The 24,238-nt window shown below is 40.6% G+C and overlaps 1 protein-coding gene across 1 annotated transcript in view; it reads left to right on the top strand.

Annotated features, from left to right (window-relative positions):
* The window catches only part of LOC134502748 (disintegrin and metalloproteinase domain-containing protein 9-like), a 658,699-nt gene that overhangs the window by 155,043 nt on the left and 479,418 nt on the right, over positions 1–24,238 (top strand). The gene's annotated exons all lie outside the window — the stretch shown is intronic.

Here is a 24,238-nt window from a genome sequence, read left to right as displayed (position 1 = left end):
CTAAGAAATACATTCAAAGAGAAAAAATATTAAAGTAAATGTGAAAAAGAAAAAAAAAGAAAGGGACATAAATATATAAGTATAAATATATATTCATGTTTTCTGTAACATGAAAAAATGTATATATAAAGAAGTGGCTTCTGATCTTCCCCTTGGCAGTTATACATACAATTCTAATCAAACCTCTCTGTCTAAGATTACATCATAATCCCCTTCTTTCTATAACCTATTCTTTCTAATCATCAAAGCCATAAGTCACAAAAGCATTTTCTTTTTTACACAAAACATCCCTAAGGGGTTTCCAGTCATTGATGAATGTCAATAATGATCTTTCTCTAATCAAAGAAGTCAGTTGGGCCATCTTGGCAAGTTCTGTCAATTTCACCAGCCATTCCTCCATGGTGGGTAATGCTGACCATCTTTCTGCATATAGTAATCTTGCCACAGTAATCATATATTGAAATTATCTTCCATGACTCTATTTATCCATCAATCCTAAAAGGAAAAGTTCTTTCAATTGAGTATTAATCTTTAAAATCCCCTGTATCAATGTGTGTATTTGAATCCAATTTTTTTTTACCTTTTTTACATGTCCACCAAACATGATAAAACATCCCTTCATGTTATTCACACATCCAACATACATTTGAAATGCCTTTATACATTCAAGATAATTTCTCTGGCGTCAAGTACCAACAATCCATCATTTTATAAAAATTATCTTTAAGATCATAACATAATGTAAAGTTCAACCCTTTTGACCACATATTTTCCCATTGATCCATCTATATATTATAACCAAAATTCTTAGCCCACTATCATACATTCTTTAACCTGTTCTTCTTCCATTTCAAATGTCAACAAAAGTTTATACATTTTAGCAATTACATGTTCATCATCAGTACGCAACTGCACTTCAAATTCTTCTTGCTTTGCTCCATACCATAAGTCTTTTTATCCATTTTAAATCTTTCTGATAATGGTAAATGGGGAAACCATTGACAAGTATATCCTTCTGTCATTAGTTGCTCTCTTGATTTAATTTTATATTCCCCTTGGTGATTAAATTCCCCTTGAATTATTCTCCAATAATTCCTAGTACGTTAACCATCTGTCTTTGCCTGTTGTTTGTCTTCTATAAAATGTTTCTTGTGCTGAGATCCACAGTGGTGTTTTTGGGCACAGCCCAGGTATATTCCATATTCTCAATATAGCATGTCTAATAAAATGGTTTTTAAAATCCACATTAACTTTAACTTTATCATACCATAAATATCTATGCCATACAAACCTCAGGTTGTGCTCTTCTGACTCTAAATATCTTTTGTTTCTCAGCAACAGCCATTCTTTCATCTGAACAAAACAACAATCTACAAAATGCAATTTCAGATGTGGTAAACCCAATCCTCCTCTTTCTTCTGCATCTTGTGACATTTGGTATTTAACTCATGGATTTTTCCCTTGCCATACAAATTTAGATATATCTTTTTGCCATTGCTCGTTGTCAAAACAGGTATTGCCTGAAACAAAAACCTCATTCTAGGCAAAACATTCATATTTATCACAGAAATTCTCCCCAACAGTGACAATTTTAATTTCTCCCATTTTAATATGTCCTTCTTAATTTCATTCCATGTCTTAACATAATTATTTTGAAATAACATACAATTCATATTTGTCATAATAATGACCATATTTTACTTTTTTATCAATCTTAAAACCAGTTTTCTACATCAGTTCTATTTGATTGTTTATTTTCATATTTTCTGTTAATATCTTTGTCTTCTGATTATTAATCTCAAAACCTGCTAGCATACAGTACCAAAGTCCTTTAATTTTCCCATTAATGTTTCTACTCCCTCTAATTGATCTTCCAAAACCACCACCAGGTCATAAGAAATGCCCTTAACTTATAATTTTTTATAAAAATCTAAATTAATTTTTAATTCCACAAAATTAAAAATTGCCAAAATATTAAGAGTTCTTATGTTCAGACATAAAAATCTTGCAACTTGTTATTTCAGGAGATTTGGGGCATTTTTTGTTTTCATTTTTCATTGGATATTTTTAATTTAATTAAAGAAAGCCAAGTTGGAGATCTTTGAGCATCTTCTGCTGGAGTTCCTGATGCAAATTCCCTGTATGTGGAATCAAAGGGGCAGAGCAGACAGGAGGTAGCTGTTCTTAGTAAAAAGCTTTTCAAGAAAGATTCTCAATGACCATAAAGTTATTACTGTGCCACCAAATCTAGCAATGAACTGTGGTTAAGGAGGTCTTCTTGCAAAATAGCTGAGCTAGTAAGATCAGACCAGGGGGCATCACCTGATGCCCAGCATGAAGTAACTTTCCACTCAGATGCCATTTGGCAAGGACTAGGTTGAATCCAAAATAGGTTTCAGTCTGCTGGAAGAATCCATAAGATGATGACGGCCATTTTGGAAATGTGCCACATCTCAGTGGCAAAACTGATGTTCTGTAGGCAAACTTGAAGGCATATTTCACTGCAGACACAGCTTCCTGGGTTCTGCAGTTGAATCTCTCTTTTGAGAGAAGGCTGTTTGCTTTCCCTTTCAAATGTATGATAAATTTTGAGAGAAGGACCAAGCTGAGTGTTTGCTTGCAGGAGCTGAAATCTCTGTCATTTCCAGCGGTAGGAAACAGCGCTTGCCAATTTCATTCTCATCTCTTCCGCTTTCATTGGGCAGGGTAGCCATAGCTGCTTTTCTAAACTCAGTTTGACTCATTGACACTCCCACTGCAAGAATGAAGATCTAGACTGAGCTGATGCAGCATCAAAAACTAGAAGGGAGAAAGGTGTATCTGCCCAGGACTGCATGATCCGGTCATCATCTTGATTTTTTTTAACACCCCCATGGATGCCCCTGGAAGGGGGAAGAGGTACTTGAAAAAAATAGAATGTTAAGAAACCACTAACACGTCCTTACAATATATTGGTAACTTACAACGGCTTATGTTTCTCTTTGATCTCATGTTTCTCTTTAACAGATATTATCTTTCTAGAAGAAATGCTCAATACACTGGATTTGATAGCATGTACCTCTATTTCTTCCTAGCCATTCTGAGGCTGGCCCCCTTCTTTTTGTTTTTCTGAAGTTGTAACAGACAGCTTCGCAAGTTCCCATATTTGTAGCGGTGAGATTCAGCTGTTCATCCTGCTCAGTATCAGAAAATAATTTGCTTTCTTTCCAACCAGTTATTCTTCAAGCATCTTTAGACTGTTCCTGCGGCTGGATGTGATGCTGCAGTGGCCAAATGCAAAATTAATGTTCTGAGACCTGGAGATCAAATTCTGTGCTGAGAATTTCCCAAGCAGGTAATCTGCAAGCTTGCTTGTAACAGGCAAACTGCAATACTGCTTATTTGCAGAAACCTGAACTGCAGCAAAATTGAAATGAAAAATGTTCAGAATAAAATGAAACAGGGAGTAAAAATCAGCACAGCTCCAAAATCAGTGGCTTTTCATTGACGACACTTCATGTCACGTAATTGCTGGTTCTTTGGCTGGTTTCACATACAAATTCTATAGTACATATCCATTTTCATTATTTAATTTCGTTTGAAAAAAAAACAGGCTGCTCATCTAGTAAGCCCCTAAAAGCTTGCTCAACCAGCCCAAGGAAGATGAACTGTGCAAATGGGGCAGCTTGTCTACTGGCTCATCTTCCATGAAATGCACCTCCTGGCTTACCCCCCTGTCACTCCAAAAATGGCTGAGCATCAGTCACCAGTGTGCATTCTATGGCCACATGGCGGTTGGCTTGGAGGATAGAGACAACTGCAACCTGAGAAGCTGGTAGTGGCTGGTGCAGAGGAAGAGATGTCTACCATTAGAAAAATGATGTGGGAGAAAGCAAAGTTTGCTACAAGGGGCTACCTGCTGGAGCAAGACTGCAGGAAGATGAAGAAGGCCACAGCAACAGCTGCTATTTATTTATTATTTATTTCTTAAACAGATTTATAAGGCCGCCCAACTCACACTCGGTGACTCTGGGCGGCTTACAGAATTAAAAAGCATAAAAGCACAATAAACACCCCCCAGCGGCAGCAAACACATTCATTCCAGCCACTGGATTGGCTCCGAAGCAGCCTGGGGTCCCCAGGCCCATTGACAGAACCACGTCTTCAGGGCCTTCTGGAAAAGGAGCAAGGAGGGGGCCAATCTGTCCTAACTTAGAGCGAAGAACCATGCTGAGACAGTATCTTGGTCTCTAGTGTTTACTGAACTACTCTAGTAGACAGAAAATCCTGCCAAACTGAAAGACCGTGGGAAACCCACACAGATAAACCCAAAACTCAAGGTGGGTCTGCTCTGAGTTTCTTTGAAGAAAAGTTCAAAACCTCTAAACTACGCATGCGCTTTTCCCCCTGGATAGGGGCCTCCTCCTGCCCACCATCAGTACTCATGACACAATCTTACATCTGGGGGAATGATGTTCCAAAGGGAGGGAGCCCCCACGAAGAAGGCCCTTTTCCTTGGTCCCACTAGATGTACCTCCCTAACTGAAGGGACCCACAACATGCCCTGCCTCCCCACTCTGGTGGGCCAGGTGGATATGACTGGGGAAAGGCGGTCCTGCAAATAACCTGGCCCCATGCCACGTAGGGCTTTAAAGGTGATAACCAGCACCTTGAATTGGACCTGGAAGCAAATTGGCAACCAATGCAGCTCCTGCAAAAGAGGTGACACATGGGCATGTCTAGGCTTGTGCAAAACTATGCGGGCCGCTGCATTTTGAACCAATTGAAGCTTCTGGATACTTCTCAAGGGCAGCACCATGTACAGCACATTACAACAGTCCAAATGGGAGGTGCCTAGGGCGTGGGTGACCGTGAGAAGGGCCTGTTGGTCCAGGAATGGGTGTAGCTGGTGCACAACACACAATTGTGCAAAGGGTCTCCTGGCCACGGCTGCCACTGCTCTTTGAGCAGGAGCCGTGAGTCCAGGAGAACCCCCAGGTTACGCACAGGGTCCATCTGGGGAAGTGCAACCCCATCCAGAACCAAAGATGGTAATTCTCTGGAAACCAAAGAGCCCTGAACCCACAGCCATTCCATCTTGCCAGGGTTCAGCTTCAACTTCTTGTTCCCCATCCAGACCTCAACAGCCTCCAGGCACTGGGAAAGGGCAGTCGCGGCATCGCTTAACTCACCTGGGCAGAGATGTATAACTGAGTATCATCAGCATACTGATGATATCTCACCAATGGCAGGATGCTATTTGGATGTCACTGTATTAGCTACTCTAGAGCAAGGGTTTTTACACTTTTTACAGGCAGCAGACCCTGTTAGTTTAAAGAAACAAAAATTCCCACAACCCCTGCTCAGGAGGCAAAACTCTGTGATAGGGAATTGGCTGCATTCAAGTGGATTCCTCCCTCCACCTTTAGTCTCTGAAGAAACCCACTGAGCTGTCACAGAACCCTGGGGTTCTATGGAACATTGCTCGAAAAGCCTTGTGCTAGAGGCTAGAAACCTGAAAAAAATATCCTGAAATACTCAGGAAGCAAAACGTTGAACTCTGTACAAGCTCTTGCATTGGCACAAAGTATCACGAACTCTACAACTTAGCAGTTTAAAGTGTTGGAAATTGGAGGGGGGGGGTGTCTCTCAAAGCTCATACTTAACGCAGTAATAGAGGGAAAATAAAGATGTATTTTAGTAGTATTGCAACATTCAGTCAGGTGATTTAATAAAAACATGTAGAAGGTTGCATGCCAAAAGCAAGATTTATTTTGGACTTTGACAATTAAAGAACCAAGCCATTTTTTTTTACTTATTTATAGATAAAATCTGTTTTATCATAATTTGAGAAAGAAAGATTATCGTATGCTTTCTCTATGTGCATGTTGTAGGTAAATTCGATTGCCCAGCAATTCCACAATAATGATACCTTTCTAATAAGTCAATAGGAATAAAAACAAAAGACTTTGCCCAATAAGTCACCATGAAGTATGACACCAACCTTTACAATGATAAAAGTTATTTTTACAAAACGGTGGCTAGATCAAACACTGGACGTCTTTTAAAACCTAAATCATGGTCCCCAAAGTTGATATTTCCCCAGATGCATTGGGACGACAACTCCAAAATTCCCAGAATTTCCCAGCAATAGCAACTGGGAATTGTACTCCAACATTCAACATGAGAATCTAAAAGACTAACCTAAATATTCAGCCCCTTGGACAATTAACACCATTGGGGCCCATATAACAAAAAGGCAGGGCTTTGATTGTGCAGGGGTTCAACTGGCTGCCATCTTGCCTTTTCGACCTCCCATTCCCCTGCACTGCAATAAAATAATAAATTACCTTCTAAAATACCTTGTGCATCACTCCAAAATCTCCATAGTAGATCTTACTTCTATTCAAACTGATTTATCTCATTTCCCTGCTTTATCCAAAGAACCCATGAAATATGTCTTAGAGGTTGCTAAATCTTTTAGTTTAAGATAACACTGATTTAATGGAGGCATTTGCTTTTTTATTTCTTAGCATAAAGAAATTGGGCTCCTAATACAATTTCACACAAAACTATAGTTTTTCTTCAGTACTTCATCTTTTAGATACATTGGTCAATAAATTCTAGGACGGGTTGGGATTGCCTGTTGCTAAATATTATTGATAGTACAAATTTCCATCCAAATTCTCTTAGAATAATTCTACCACCAGTGCCTAAAATCTACTCTCTTCCCTTCCCACACCTCTAAGAAATACACTTATGATTGCTATAAGTTTTAAATAATTTTAAAGGAACGGTAAAGCAGTGAGTCAGATATTTAATCTAATTTTCAGTTAAAAGACACAGAGGCTGTATATTTAATTAAATTATTCCAAAGCTATTATCCCATTACACCTGATGTTCTTTCTCAAAATAGGTCCTTCTCCTGTGAAAAATGTAAATTGATCTTCTGCTTTTTTCAATATGTGTCTCAATTTAGAACCTTTGTTTGCTTGTTTGCCCCAATTATCTTTTCAGATGTGTCTGACTTGATGCTGCCTTCCTGCTGCTTAAATAATCTCTGATTTGGAATTATTCAGATATTTTTAATCTTTTTCCCCCTCCAGTTGGTTAGCCTGTATGTGTCTGCCATCTATTCAGTCCACAACTTTATCATTCCCATATGGTTGCCATGTTATAAATTATCTACCGTACTCTTTGTACTGCACTGTGTATCATATCAACTGAACCCGATTGTGGGTTTAAAGAACATAAATAAACTTTCAATTTACCCCAAGCTATTCATAAATCTCGAATGATATAAATAATCAAGCAGTCCTGAGCTCCTAGAAGTTCAAAATTCGGCTGACTTTCAGACTGGTACATGAAATGTGTATCAATTTGCAAATCAGGAAGCAAGCAGCCCACCCATTGCTGCAATTGTGAGTTTATGTGTGTGCATCGGTAGATGGATATGCAGTAACAAGATGATATTGATGAAAAGCGACTGTCTCCCCAATTCTGAATGTAATTCAGTATCAGCCCTTCCAGGTAAACCAGACAGGAAACACGACCAGATGAGCTAATTCTACTTTATTGTAAGGCTACATCAACAGAATCTTGCAAGTCTGAAAGTACAAATCTCCCACCCTCCCTACTTACTGCCTGAGTAGTTAGGGTGGGTCCCTCCTAAGTTTCTTTCTCTCTCTGTTACTCTGTTACGGGCTCCTTTCTCTTTTATCTGATTGTTCCCTAGGCAGCATCTCTTCCCCACATCTTCCAAGGTCACCCTTACACTCCATCACACTCAATCTCTACTTTCTATTTGGTCTATTTTACCTTCACCTCTGTCCCTCACAGAATGAATGCAAAGGAGAACTAATGGTTTACCCAGAAGTTCACACGGGAGTGTCAAAGGAGTCAAGATGGCATCCACAGATGTAATGGTCTGTGGGAATGACCTTGGGAGACAGGAGGAAGGGCCGTAGCCTAGACAACGGTCTGATAAACAAAACTTGAGTCCGAAGAAGGTGCGGGTGGTGAAAGGATCTTGGAAGGGACCTTCCCTAGTTTTTGGGAGAGTAAAAGTGACGGATGGGAATCAGACTTGCAAGATTCTGCTAAGGTAACCGTACAATAGAGATAGAGCGAGTATTCTTGGGAGTGCTTCTTGTCTGGACTACCTCACAAGGCTGGCCACTTTGCAACTAAAGCTTTGTCCCTTTTTTCTACATGTGTCCCATATGGTTATGGCTGTCATCTTGGCTTTTTTGACCCCCTGTTTGAGGACCTTCTCAGTTCAGCATAGCATTACAAATTTTCAGTGCTTAAGTTTCCATTCAAAGAGGGGCTTCTACTGGCATTTTAAGAAAATGTCATAATTCTAAATTATCTACATAATCTCTTTGCTTTATTATATTAATCTGTAATTTAGCTTAAAGAATTGGATCAAAATGACTTCTCAAAACCAGAAAGAAAGATCTTTTATTGTTGTTGTTTAATAATAATTTTAATTCTATCACTGGTATGGGAATGTGTTGCAGTAATACATTTACTTTATGTTACATTAATTTAATGTATAGTTAAATTTATTGCTGTTACTTTCTCTGAACATTTATGGCATCCCCATCTGCTAAGTTCATCCTTTATTTCTAGTAGATAAGAATTTAAAGCTTGTAACTATTTTCATGTAGAAAACTCAACTCCTAATTATTCTGCTGACGTTTTGTTATCTTCAAATTTTATCTTCCTGCAAGATTAATTCCTGTTCTGTAAAATAAAAGATTAGCTTGGTTTAATTGATGTTAACTATTCTGTTCTCACAAGATGAAAAAATATATCTGAATCCTATTTGATAGACAGTTCAAACTTTTTTTCCAGTCCAAAATAATTGCTTAATAGCAATTACTAAAAACCAAAGCTGGTTGTTGAAAATAAAGTAAAATGACGAAATGGTGTGGAATGGTGAGGAATGGTGAGGAATGATAAGCAGAGTTATGAGTTTCAGATGCCCTATAATGATGCCTAGGCCATCACATCTAATGGTGGATTCCTTGGACATCTACTGCCTGCAGGGAACTGTGATATCTCTGGCTAAACACCAGAGGATTTTAGGGTTTAACTGGTATTTAAAGTCCCCAAATGTAAAAAAACCACAAATGTATTTCAATTAAATCCAAACCCCTGCCTGGCATTGCTTTCTGCTACAGAGAATTTATTATGCAGGGGGTGGGTTTACCCCAGGCTGTGTATGTGCTAAAGCCAAATGCAACTTGCAGAGATGATGGGAAAGGATAGAAGTGGAAGAATTTTAGCTCCTGCATGCAGGCACTCCAAACAATTAAAACACAAAGAGTCATAGAGACATGTGATATCTATATACTACTAAAATTCTCATTGAGTTTATCTGTTTGTCTGTTTGTACCCTCAAGTTAGTCCAATGGTGCATTATCCCGCAACAATTTTTGAATCAAAGTACCTAAAATCCACTAACTTAAAGAATGCGTAAAAAATCTGGGACCCATTACTCCCCTGGAATTGAAATTTCCACAGTGTTCAGGCCAGTTTTATTTGCAAAGTTGTGGCTGTTGCAGCATCCCCGTGGTCACATGAGCATGATTTCCAATGCTCCCTGCCAGCTTCTGACAAGCAAAGCCAATGGGTAAGCTGGCAGGAAGTCAGAGGTCACTCCTGCTCCCGCTGCTTTTTTGCCTGCCTGTGGTCATTCTGTTGATCTGTTTAGGTAAGTAAATATTGACTTACTGAAATTTGTTTGCCACTAGAATTATTTTTCTATTTATGATATATACTCTTCTTAGATGATCATGGGACCATCCAGCACTGGGGTAAAAAAAAAGTATGGTTAGCCTAAAATTTTATGTTCATTCTGGTCACATCATACTGCACTATCTTCCTCTCAAAGGATGACCCAACAGGTCACAGGGTTGCCTAGCTTCTTCCAAAAACAGAATAGAGGCAAAATCTAGGGGGTTCCAGAAAGTGTGGTATCATAATAGTTAATGTGTTAGACTAAAACAGGGGAGATCCTGGTTGAAGACAAACCTCACACATGGCAACTAGGATACCTTGAACCAGCTATACTTTCTTAGTTGATGTGGCGATAAAGTAGAGGTATGAATGCAATGTGCATCTGCTTGAGCTACTGATAGTCAAGTGGGATGTATGTGTCTAATGAATAAATAAATATCTAACGATTATAATAGTATGGGAGCGAGAGATAAAGACATCTGGAGTTGAGTGAGACAACAAAAATCAGGGGAAGAATTGTGTCTCTCTGTGTGTGTTTGTGTGCGTGTATCTTTTTGCTGAAGCAGTTCTTCTTCCATGCTCTAGTTGTCATGCTTGGTGCAATGCTTTGTGCAGTGAGGATTTCAAGGTCACTGAACATCCAAATTGTCTTTGCTAACAAACAGATGGTATCTGGTGGGGAAGTGTATTGGATTCCTTTCTTCTTCTCATTTTTTGAGATCAGCCTCAAGCCAAAGATCAAGATGGTTTTGGTTATGGTAGAAATAATTGTTGACCGGTCCACCTGGATATGAAGTGTGTCCTGTCCAGATGTAAAACCTTTCTTCCTTGGTCCTTTCTCATTGCTGTGTCCCCCAAAGGGGAGGACATCAAGTAAGGAGGCTATATTACCCCTTTGGAGCTCAGATGGCTACCTATAGGTATGCAATATGTGTGTGTCCATTTGTAGATGTATTCACTTTTACATGTGCATGCCTTGGCTTCTTGAGCTGATCTTTGGTAGCAGTTTGAATTGCAGCAATAATGAGAAAATCAGGATTTTCCCTGCTTAGGGTGCATGCCTTCACCAGCATAGGTTTTTCCGTGGCTCACATTGCCTTTGAGCATCTCTTTGGCTATTTTAAAATTATTATTTGAGAAGAGCAACCATAATAAGATGTCAGCCTTCCCAGGTAGACCACCAGCCAGGAAGCATGGCAAGATAAGCGAATTCTGCCTTATTGTAAGGCTACACTAACAGAATCTTGCAGGTCTGAAAATATGAATCTCCTGCTTTCTCTTTTACAGTCTGATAAATCAGGGAGGTCCCTTCTCTTTCTCTTCCCATTACGCAGCTGTGGGCTATGCCGTCTCTTATCTGACCATTCCCTAGGCAGCATCTCTTCCCCCACTGCAAGGTCATTCCCACATACCATTGCGTAATATGATAACCAGAGTTGTGATGGAGTTAGGTGGCTATAAATTTAACAAACAAACAAACAATAACAGTTCTACTCCAACACTAGCCTCTACATCAAATCACCATCATCATCATGATCATCATCACAATATTGAAAAGGTGCTTGAGCATGAGGAGGTTAACATCCTGTGGGACTTCCAAATACAAACTGGTAAACATATAGCCCCTAATAAGCCAGTCACAACTACAGTTACAAAGAAACAGTAAGGATAATTGGTGTTGCTGTGAGAAAGAACTAGAAAAAAATTGGGAAATATGAAGACCTTCAAATAGAGATTGAGCCAATGTGGAAAAAGAAAGGAACAGTGGTGCTGTAGTGGTTGGTGCACTTGGTCCCATCCCAAAAGACCGGAAAAGCACTTTAATGCTATAGGAATGGACGGCATCTCAGCTCATCAAGAACAAGAAGTTGTATTACTTGGAACAGTGCTTATATCACAATGGTATCTTTAGCTATCATAGATCCTTGGGAAGGATCCAATAGTCAAAAGACCGTTTACTGGTTTGCCCACTTGGATCATTAAATCAGATACTGTATAATTTATTGAGAATGTATAGTCATAACTAGTTTACTTTGCTGAATGCTGCCTATGGGATCCTCACAGGAACTCAACTTTGGAGCTGGCATTTGTAATGCAACGAAAAATCATGGCCACAATAGTTTCAGTGCTCCTCATATGAAGCAAGGTTAACTATAGACTTCATTCTGGTGGTGCTAGGCTTGAGCTGAAGATGTTAGAAACTCCCTCAACCTCCATCCCAATGTTTGTGTCATGTTCACCCTTCCAATGTCACTGTTGCATCGTAACGTTTCGCATGTCATTTGGCTGATGCGTGTTTCGTCTGGGAGGGGAGGAGGATTCCGTCTCGTGGGATTGTTATATGTTAGCAGCTGGATTGGAATGTGTTTGGGTTATCTCGTGTGTTCAAGGTTCCTTTCCCAGGACATCAGCAGAAATGGTTACCAGCATCTGGGGGGGTGGGAGTTTGCAACGGCTGGGCGAGGGGAGGGATTACGTTTGAGCCAAGGGTTTTTAGTTTGTATTTGGCGCGCTTTTGCTCATTCTCAGCTTTCTCTGTATTTGCATACTATTCTTTAATAAATCAGATATCATTAAGTTCCTGCTTGTGAGTCAGAGTCTATTAGGGTAGGCAATCCTTACAGTTTGAATTACAAGACTGATATATGTAACAGCATAGAAGTCAACCCTGGGGTGAGGGTGGGCATCCTTCTGTAGACTGCAATGGTCTATCATCTGGATTTCTGTAGTTTTTAAATTAATCCACCAGATGGCAGCAGAGGGCTGTCATTCTTCTTATCTTTGGTAACCCTTCAGCTGAGAGGCAGGATCATCTGCCCCCCCTGCCCCCACCCCCCAAGAATTTAAGAAACAAAAAACAGTGATGACAAATGAGTAAACTGCTTTTGGGCAGCTGAAAGACTGTCGCAGGGAAAAAGAAAAGCCCTAAGTGTTTTGGAAAGTCACTTGTTTGACCATAAAAGAGATCTAAAGTTATTAAGATGGCTGCAGAGTGATAGGGAAAGATTTTTTTCACAGTGACATGGAAGTTGATCCATAATCACTTCCCCAAATTACGGTGGTAGTACTGGTGCATGACAAGAGACAGTACACACACACACACACACACACACACACACACTTTATTTTCCAACTCATAAATCACAAACACCCCATTTTCTACACCCCATTTTTGGTCCAATGGAGATGCCTTTTTCTCTTTTTTTATTACTGTAACTTTCTAGGGGTGTTAACACCTGTCCGAGTTAATCCCTGAATGTCCAGGTGGGCTAGCTTGCCTTTTGTGTAGCTGCAGGCAAGCCCAGTGCACGTCATAGGCATTTGTGCACTATAAAATGTGTTGCATGCTAAGTTACAAAATCACAGGACATCATTGGAAGGCACTTTGCAGGGTTTTGAACGGAACCCTGTATCCCATGTGGGATCTGCAATGCAGGCTCAGTTGAAGCACTGATGAAAGCAGGTGTACCAGGTCCAAGGAGAACACCTCACCTCAAGGATCAGCTCCACTGGGGAGTCATGTGTTTGGTTGGGAAGTACCTCCTGAAGTTTATTAAAAAAAAATGCTTCTCTGAAACATCCACCTGACGGTTCTACAGGTAGTCCTTGCTTAACGACCACAACTGGGACTGGCTAAGTGAAGAGGTCATTAAGCAAATCTGACCCGATATTACGAACTTTTTGCAGCGGCTGTTAAGCAAAAGACCATGGGCGTTAAGCGAACCACTTGGTCATTAAGTGAGTCATTGATTTTGCTTGCCAGAAGCTGGCTGGGAAGGTTGAAAATGGTGATCACGTGACCACAGGGCACTGTGATGGTCATAAATGCGAACCGGTTGCCAAGTGCCCAAATCATGATCACATGACCGTGGGGATTCTGCAATGGTCATAAGTGTGAGAACTGGTCATAAGTCATTTTTCCCAACACCATTGTCAGTCTGAACTGTCACTAAGTGAGGACTACCTGTAATCCTTCCTGCGCAGCAAGAGAAGATCAGTATTTTGCTCCATCTACTTCCAAGCAACTTATTGGACTTATCCTTCTCCAGTGACCATGTGATGTTATGGGTTGAAGGAAACATAATGCAGGCAGTGCTTTTCCTCTCTGCAAATCTACTCTTTCCAACGAAAAGATTTAAAAATAAAATCTGGGGTTTAAATCAATGGAGTATATGGCTACTATAGAGTAAACCAACAATACGTCTTCTATGTGGGTGGCATTCCCTTTTAACAGCCCAGCAGTTGGGGTAAAATGCACAAAAGTTTTGTTAGTTGGCCCCTTCTCTTCAGCAGGGGACCAACCAAGTGCCACTTCACTGCGGGATTCCTCCTCTTTCTCTCCCTTTTGTGCCGAGCCAAGTCTAAGAGGGGAAGAAGATGTTTGACCCACAGCAGCATGGAGTGAAATAGAGATTTGGCTCCCAGTGCTAAGCATTTCCAATTAACAGAAGTGAAGACCGTCATAGATTGCCTCCCAGCTGCTTCTTACATTTGGGGCATGTGTGTAAAAGGTGGACCTGCCCTGAGAAAAGACGGACTGGAATTCAGGTGCTTCCCTTCCTGCATTTCATCAGAATGCACAAAATAGCATTGTTTAGTCTGGGCTGGCCCAACAGATTTCAGTGCCTGGGCTGGCAAATTGGAGGACTGTTTTTTCCTGCACAGGGTGCAGTTCAGCACCACCATATTCTTAGACAGCTCCCAGAATTCCTCTTGAGCTGGAGAATTACGAGAGTTGAAATTATGCATCTAGACAGGACGTGGCTCAGGACAGGCTGGTAAAGCAGAGCCTTGGCTCTGTCTGTGCTTTGCTCTACCCCCCACCCCCCATCCCTTTCTGCAGTCTTTAATCTCAGCAAAGCTCCTGTCCTGTTTATCTCCTCCAGTTCCTACCTTGCAGCAGCAGCTCCTTTTAAAAACCAATAGCGCCTTTGTGAATGGGCTATTGCTCCCCAGAGCCCTCATTTGCTGGCAAAAGTTGCAATTATCCCATCACCAGGGCTTGATTTAATTCAAGGTGGTAGGGACGTTGAGAGCAAGGTTTAAGGAGGAGGACTGTGTGGGAAGATGTCTGAGTAACCCATGTTTTTTTTTTTTAAAGGAACCTGGTATTATAAATTTTGCAGAAGGTACATGTGGCAGATGTTTACAGCCCTGGTTTTAGCCTTGAATGTACCCTACCATTATACCAGCATTTCCATCTGGGAGTTGAAAACAAGTATTAAGTAGCAGGTGTTTTGGGCCACATAGGCAAAGTCAAATGATGCAGCCCTCTGTCCATGTTTCTAACTAGGGCCATTCAGAAAGATTATCTTGCATTCTTTCCCTACCAGCTTTCAACCTTTAATGAAAGGAAATGTGCTTTAGAAATTCTTTAAAAGGAGAAGAGAAACGAGGAGTGCATTGTTCTTGTCCTTATGGGCCTGTTCACTGCCGTGTTTAACTTGATCATGTGCAAATCCCTAATTTTACACAAAAAAACTTACTTTATTAATTAAGAGGAGGTTATGTTTTTCCCAAGTAGACCTGGCCCTGTTTGGATGCTAAACCAACTGTTCCCTCTGTATACTAACTGCCCCTGTCTTGCCAGTTACTTCTCAAGGAGTCAGTTGATTCTCCTCACTCCAGAGACTGAGTCAATGTCCTAGAAAGGATCCATGAAAATCAAGCCACTCTAGGAAAGCTCATCTTTGCTTCCTTGATAACTCTCCCCCACAAAAAGAAATTTGGAGACATCATCCATCCAATTTCCCTGCCTGAAAATGTGATGGGGGAATTTCCAGTTGTGGGTTGTCCCCAACTCTCATTTGGCCTCTTTACACCTTTCTTCTCGTAGCCCAAACTCACAATCGCAAAGCACAGAAGTGCCCCAATGCTCCCCTATAAAATGCTGGGGAAAAAGGTGCACAAATACTGTTGTTGTCTCTGTATTTCAAAACAAAAAGAAAGGTCTTGCTACCTGGCTGTGGAAAACTGGCAAGCTTCTGAGAAAAATGCCAAAAATGAGCTTTGTAAACAGTAACAGCTGGAAGTAGATTTCAGTCCTGTTGCTTTAGGGACCATCTGCTATAACAATGATTCCACACAGGGTCAGAACAAATAAACACAGAAATCATATTGTGGAGAGGATGAACATCACAAAGCTGGAATCAAGCCTGGGAGATGCTGGGATAACGGTATTCCCAGGGGAGTCCAGGGCAAATGAAAACTAGTCACCGAGAAGAACAACAATTATTATATTATGAATATAACAGATTTGGGAATCGGTAAAAGAAGTTTGATTATGTAAAAACTGGCAACTGCAATATTTTGAAGGAGGTCATCATCGTCCAGCTCTAGTTCTTACTAGGATCACCAAGCCATCCCACTTTTCCATCTGGCCATCATAGCAGGACTGGTGTCGCCATCAGGTCCTACACACCATCAAGGGTTCGCTGCTGTCACCTGATGTGAAATATAACACAGCCACTCCTTTTCTAGAGTTGTTATGTATGATAGTCCCCAGGCTTAATCTTTAACTTCCCCAGTTAGAACGGGGGTGTCCGCAGTAGGGTCAGATGGCAGCCACGGCCAGGTGATCAAAGCAATGCACATAAAAAGGGGGTGGGGCTTTGGTCACATGGCTGTGACTGCCATCTGGACTTTGTGACCACCTCCCTGCCGATGCCCTGAGTTAGAAGGATCTACTATTAGGGAATAGGAAACATTCTGGGGAAAGGGTTGTGGAGAGGGATGCAACTTTCTGCAGGAAACAACGCTTCCAAGTGACCTTGCTATTCTCCTTTTGCCACCCTTCTTGCCAGTATGTATCTTCCTTCATAACTTTCATCTGTCCTCTTCCTCAAAGAAGGGAGTCCTCCTCAAACTCAGGAAAAAAAAAGGAGAAAAGCAAATGCATCCCAGGCCCCACTATGAAGTGGGGACCTACTCAGTGGGAGGAGTTCTGTGAGACTCAGCAAGAGCTGCAGGACTGGAATTGAGCCCTGCCACTTGGAAGAAGCCATCCAGAAATGCTTCTTTAGCAGCTCTTTATTGGTTTTGACACAGGGAAAACTGTTTTCTGTTTTGTGCAAGCATTTGATGTTTCAAGCATCAAATCCATCATTCCCATAAGGACAATAGAAAACTCTGCACTGTTCAGGTGATTCTGTCGAGTTTTCCTGGTTTTCCATCTTTGTTATTCTGTCTGTTCTGAGATTCATTAAACATCACTTAAAAAAAAAAAGCTTGCCCTATAATTTGCCCTATTTCAGTGCACATTTCTCCAAATGTATATATTTTCCTTTGCAACTTGGCATGTATATGTACACACACACACACACACATTTTTTGCAAATATATTCTAAATTTAAGGTATTTTAATCTTTTTCTCTGCACATTTTTTCCAGTGTTGACAGATGGTATTGCAATATTCATAGAACTGAGTTCTGAGTGATAGCTAGGTTTAAGTGTGTGCATTGATTTAAAAAATGGAATTAAATAAATTTACATTCCAATGAGAAGTGAATTAATTCTCTTCTTCAGACCCTACTTAAACCAGTGATAGAAGTCCTTTCCTTACCACTTCATTTTGTGCCCCAGTTTTGAAATAATTGTCCTTAAAATGACAGACAAATGAGCCTTGGTAAATAGATTCCAGGGCATTATTCTTATTGTCTGTAGCTTATAATTTTGGTGGGCCAGTTGCTTTGCAGTCGTCTCCAAATCACAGCTTCATATGAATGCTGGAAGCATTTTAGTTGATTGAATTGTTGAATGGAATACATTAAAGGGCATTAAGGAAAACAACAGCAGTTAAAAAAATGATCTCACATATGCAGAGACTGCAGGCCTATCCTTATTTGGATATGGTCAAAAATTAAGGCCTTAACCTTGTCCCAGGCTCCAGTCAGTTATGAGCTGATAAAACATCAGTGGGGAATAGAACTAAAAACCAGCCAACCAACCAGGAAAATCTCCCCCAACTAGGCTCAGACGTGGGTGAAGTCATGGACACATCCATGTGATTTTTTGATAATAATATGGAAGTGATTTGCCAGGATCCTAGGATTTTTTAAAAATTCCCTGTCTAGCCTCTAGACCTGGATTTCCTGGTGGTGTCTTATCCAAGTACTGTTGACTCTGCTGATCTTTACAAGATCAGGCAAGGCTGAGGTGTGGGGGATAATGAAACGAGCAAACCAAACAGTGGGAAAATAATATTTGATGTTTCTGCTAGTTGCTTAAGTATAGTTAGGGGAGTGGAAGGTTTTTTCTTCTTTTTAGGACAAGGGCCATTCTGAGCATTCAGGAGGTATGTTGGAAGAGGAAATATATTTCAGAAAGTAGATGAGGCCAGGACAAAGAAGTGAACAGGGAGGCTACAAGTTGTCACCATTGTGCTACAGGTAATCCTCACTCAACAACAATTCATTTAGTGAAGATTTGGACTTACGACAGCACTGAAAAAACTAACTTATGACCCGTCCTCACACTTAAAACCATCGCAGCATCCCTGTGGTCACATGATCACTATTTGGGCGCTTGGCAACTGGTTCACATTTATGACCGCTGCAGTGTCCCATGGCCACATGATCACCATTTTTGACCTTCCCAGCCAGCTTCTGGCAAGCATAATCAATGGGGAACCACATGATTCGCTTAACAGCCACATGGTTCACTTAATGCCCAGGGTGATTTGCTTAACGACTGCAGCAAAAAGGTTGTAAAATCAGGTTGGATTCACTTAATGACTGCTTTGTTAAGCAACCAAAATTCCGGTCCCAATTGTGCTCATTAAGCAAGGACTACCTGTATACGTTGGAATCATTGGAGACTTCTGGACTGCTTTTGTGCAAATAAAATATTTGGGACTACCCACCCCCACCCCAAATTTACATTTGAAATGAGTTTGGTCATGAGGTTCTCTGAAAATATTATAATGAAAGCTGATGACAGGCAATAAAACAAATCAGTTTCACAATAATTATTTCAACATTCAGGGTTTTCAGTGTATGCCTGGGCCATTGACTTCAATGGGTTTTTAAAAGATGGCATAAGATGCAGTGAAAGGTCAGTGGCAGGAAGGGGATGCTCAAATGAATATTTTACCTGCAGGCTTCTCAGTGTCTTAGAAAAACTGCTTCATCCCTTCTGATGTAGGAATATGTGTGTTTTTTTAAGCACCTGTAATTTTCATTTTCAATTGATGAGGTTGAAGGCAGTCTCTGGGTTTATTCCTCCCTCCTTCCTCATGATTTAACATTGTAAGCTAAGTCTTTGCACATTGTCCAGGTTGTAGGTCCCAGATCTGGTGTAGTTCCAGATGCTGGCAAACCTACCTGTGATGTTCTGCTGAGGGATTTATGTTTGTTTTTTTTTCCCCTTCCAAGGAACTGTGTTGAATCAGGTTAAGGCTTAGGGGCCAGCCAGAAGCAGACAAAATCAGCATAACAATGACCTTTAAACCACTCCTGGTCTGTGTGACAAATGGGGAGATTGCCGAGAAGTAAAATCTGACCAGAGCCTCAAAGTTCTGGGTTGGCCCCTTGAGTTTGTAGTGGGCCTGTAAGCTGCCAGCAAAACTGACTTCTCTCTTTTGGTACTCTTTTAGCAAAACTGCCAAAGTTTCTCCAAGGCTATCTCAGGAAAAAGACAATAAATAAATAAATACATAAATAATTGAGGTTTCTAAAGGGGTCCCCCAGAGGGAAATCAGCTATCACGCAGAGCTGGCTGAAGTCGTTTTGCTGGAAAAGGAGAAGAAGGTATTTTCGGTCAAGTGGTGTAATAATTGCCAATAATGCTATCCACGTTATGCTTTTGTGGAGCGGGGATCTATTCTATTTGCTATCAATGACAAGGGTGGAGAATTTGATATTACCATTATATTAAAATAGCTCAAGCGAGGGGGAGATTAAGCTTCGAGGGAGCAGAGAAAAGCTCTTGCTTTTTCTCATTCTGTCAGATGGCTGAGGAATTGCTTTAACAATCTGTTTAAAGGAGAGGAGGACTTCAGAGGAGTTCTCATGGGTGGATGGTGGTGTTCTTCAACTTCTTTAGTGATGAGGTGGCCAAGGAGGAGATTGGAGTGCCCTGCTTTTTTTGCTGTCTAAGCATCTTCTGAGCTGTCTGTGACTTTCCTGCCTCCCCATTCCTTCCACTGAATCCCAAGAGAAGACATCAGATGGGACATTTTTCTTGGATTTTTCCACTCACAGTACTCTTCTCAACATTAAGGGGGAGTCCTACTTGGGAAATTATTGGAGATTTTCTCCTCTGGGGGGAGAAATTGGGAGAAATCATCTACCCTGTTTCTCTGGCCACGGATTTAGTGGAAAATGTTGAAATAAGATATGCATCTATAGTGAATGTGGAGAAATCTCATCCCATGAGGTTAAGTCATGAAGCAGCTGAAGGAAAGCTTTGATCTGATCTGTCAGTCAAATCTCACCTGTCAATCTGGATAATGAACTAAAATAATCTGAGCCAGTAAAAATCAAATCCCGAGCAACTAATCAAGTTTCCCTCTCAGGTGGGCTTTTAAAACCTGAAGGAGAGCATCTCCCTTCCCTTCCCTTCTTTAATTTATTTCCTGATTCCAGCCATTGGCTTCATTCCAGCCCCTTCAAATCTATCTGTAGTCTGTAGAGCAGATGACTCGTTATTTGTTTCTCTGATGAAATTTGAAAAGCGTGTTGTCATCAATTCTATTTTATTGTTCCCGTATGTTCTCGAAAATAAAGATTGGTTGGAAGAATATCGCGATGGAAAAATCAGTCTTTCTGATGCTGGAAAAAGTAATTTCATATACATGTAGGCCTAAGTATATTTTGTTTTGCAGTGTTTTGCTGTAAGTTGTGTCACAGATGCCAAGGAAGTTAAACTGTTAGTGTCCTCTTCCTCCCACCCCCATTTGTCCTCCTTTCCAATTGCCCATGTCCTCCTTTGCCTGTTCAAATATCTGGGAACCCTAACTAGATGCAGTATAGCTTGTTTAGGTCATAGACTGATTTCAGGTGTTGGGATCTTCGTGCGTCTTCATGTTCCTGGCAGAAGAAGTGATAGCCCCTTCAAAAGTTATTATAAATTTCCTTTCCCCCCCCTTTCTCCTGTTTTTTCTTTCAACACTCGTCTAGCTCTTTACCCTTGATATGCGTAATCAGACTTGAATTCTTACTGAATTGGTGACCCTTGTTCTGAAAGGAATCTAGCCTTTAGCCACAGTTGTAACCACAGGATTGGAAGTTTTTCAAAGTGATGAAAGCATCATCTTGCTTTCGTGACACACGGTCTACCCCCTCTATATGTCTGTGCCGTGTGGTGATGAGTAGAGCTAGCACTGCCATGGTGTGACAGTACCTTTTTCATTGTCTTCCCTGCCCTCTTGTCCCCCACTGGGGACATCTCTTCCCTTAATACATGCTTCTCTTTGCTTGGTTAAGCTACAGAGTAAGGTATAAAAAAGTTTGGCACTTTACTTCCCTTTAAGTAGGACAGGGAGTGTCCTCACCAAGGGAAAGTGGCTGGTAGCTACATTACTGAATAGGCTCTTCCAGGAGTTAGAAGCGGGTACTGTAAGAGTTTTGGGAGAAGGGTTGAGAGACCCATTTATGGGCCAATCCCCAGATCCTGTGTGTGCATGCATCCACACCCCCTAAACAACCTTCAACCCTAATTTGTCCCCTACTGTTTTCAGAACTTCTTTCTTGACAATGAAACAACAGTATAATTTCCTTCTGTATTGGCTAGGGGTGACATTTCATAGGAGAACAATAAAGTGAAATTTCTTGAGAAATTACCCTTCTTTTTCTCCTATAAACACACCCCAAACTGATGTAAGGTTTTGCTTTTCCCTAGAAGACATTGTGAAAAATCCCCCCACAATCCATCTTTGTTGCTCACAAAGTAGAGTCTTGGGCTCATGGATCTGGGCTCATGGATAAGATTAGATGTTGCTACATTTTGCATAGAGCAGTTTTACGATTAGGAGAAAACGACTTATGGGAGAAACAGATTTTGCTATGCATTGGATAAAAATAGATTCTGGCATGGAAGAAGACATTTCATAATAAAAACAAAGGAAGCTGCATTTTCAGTTGTGGTATTTTGACTAACTGAGCATTCAGTCCGAAATATATAGTGGCCCTAGAGAACCACGGGAAGATGGAGTCAAAATATGCAAGATGGCAGTCGTGACAACAGAAGCCCCATCTCTTTGGTACATGCATGTGATGTCAATGCACACACAAAAGGGGTGGGGATTCTGCTGTGATGCCATACCCACCATCTTACAAATTTTGACACCCTTTTGCAAATGCTACAGATAGGGACCAAAAGAGACCATCATCCTCTCTATAATTATGTCACCCCATAATGAAACATTTTTGGGGTAGTTCCACAGAAATTAAACAACAACAACAAAGGGCCAAAAAAGTGAGTGAAACATAAGATGTATTCAGAATTTGGTTCCAAATGTGGGTGGGTGGAATAGTGGTAGGGGACAGTGTCCTCCAAGCATCTTATGTAATATGCAGATATCTGCACCCAAGTTCTACAGTGAAGGACTCAAAACAAAGGGGGCCTTTGCTTGAAACCCTGTGGCCTGGTGGGCCAGATTAGGCCAGTTTAGGTGGCTGAATTAGGCCTCTGGGCTGGAAGCTTTTCACCCTTTCTCTATAGGTTTCACTCCTCTGCATGATGACTCCCATTTGTATCCTTTTAGTAGATTCTCCCCTTGTAAAGAGACCTTCTTCCCTGGTGATCCTTCGTTGCTCAAAATAATCTAAGTAAAACTTTGGTTAGTTCATTCCCAACCCCAGAATTTACGCTTGGGTGTACAAATGACTTCTATCTAATATTGGACCTATTGAGTGAGACTGTAGTGAAATTTGCAAGATTTCTCATTTCTGTTTTTTAAAATTAAAACCCAAGGGTGTAATAATGCAACCAACATGAAGTCAGAGATGCCTATTCTCAGACCAGTTCCAACCAAAATTCTGTCTTTTTCCAAAGAGTTTGATTTCTTATGCCAGTCATATATTTCTTAGCCTCCTTAGGAACCTGAAACAGGATAGTGATAATGGATAGGTTAGGATTTGCAGCTTAAAGTCAGACCTACAGTACAATATAATTTGTTGAAAAGTAATCATTACCAGAAATACAGAAATTGATTCTCCATCTTCTTATGATTTAGCAACATGCAATTATTAATTCAATTTACTTGTATTTAAGATGATCAAAGCCTGTAATTATTATACCACTTCCCAGCAGAAGAACACCAGTATGTTTATCCCAAGCTTCTCTTAAGTAGTGACTGTGCCCTACAGGCTAAATCAAAGAGTTCATTTCAGGACACACCTCATTAAGCACATAAGGGTGTTCTTTACATCTGGTTTTATTTAAGTTGGCCATAAGTGGTGGTGGTGGAAAAATAAGAAGGTAAAATCTCCTTTCACTTTTGCTCAATAATTCATGGATGGCAACACAAAAGAAGTTTGCCATTGCTTTTAACTCGTTGTTTCTTCAAGTTCCCAGTGTACCTTTTCAACTTCCCAATCAATGTGCCTCCTGAGGTTTACTGACCGTCTCTCCTTCAAGTACTAACCAGGTTCAATCCTGCTGAATTTTTTGAGATAATAAAAAACCTAACTGAGTAGATCTATTCAGATGGAACAGCATGATGCATCTGTGGTCAAGGCTGATCCCTGGTTGTTGCAGGACTTGAACCTGGAAATCCAGCTGGAGTAAACATCTTCACCACTACAGTTCACTTCTACAAACCTGTGGACTTCTTTACCACAATGCCTGACTTTCTAGAGAACTTCCTTCTGAATAATTATTTCTCAGCCAGCTCATTTCATTACCGTTTCTTATTTTCCAGAAGGTGGCAAAGGCCTTTTCTTTTTCATAACAGCTTTTACAGTCAAGGCACCAACCACCAAGATGACATTTATGGGCTCTGAGTTACAGCTCAGCTGGAAGGAATAGTGTATTTGAATTTGTTCTCTTGTTGCTCTGAGTTCTGATTTTAATTGTATTTTATTTCTGGCTTTATTGTACTTTAATTGCATTATTTATTACCCAAGCTGCTTGGGGAAGCAGTTAGACTACAAAATGAGATAGAAATCAAAGACAGCAATAATAATAATACCTAAAGACAAATATATACATATATATTGGGGAAAGGAGATTCCAAAGTATTGGTCTTGAAGTTTTCTCTCTGTCTCCATGGAGATCGGATGTTTTTAGGGCCCAATTTTAATTGGTAGATGAACTAACCAAAGTTTTACTTAGATTATTTTGGGCAACAAAGGATCACCATGTTGATTCAAGAAAATATTATGCAGTTTAATGCTAGTTTTTTCTGATCGGGAAAGGTTCTGACTTTCCCATCACCCGCTACAAAATGCATTTATCTGGCAAAGATCAAATCTGGGACTGTGATTTAAGGCACAATTCTCCCTTTCATGACCTTATCTAAGTACCATCACTGTTCTGCCTTTCTTCTTAGAAGTCAGAACAGAGCTAGCCT

Source organism: Candoia aspera, chromosome 9 (assembly GCF_035149785.1).
Source record: "Candoia aspera isolate rCanAsp1 chromosome 9, rCanAsp1.hap2, whole genome shotgun sequence".
Classification (NCBI taxonomy): Eukaryota; Metazoa; Chordata; class Lepidosauria; order Squamata; family Boidae; genus Candoia; species Candoia aspera.
Note: the sequence above shows the minus strand (reverse complement) of the source record. Positions and strands in the feature narration are given on the sequence as shown.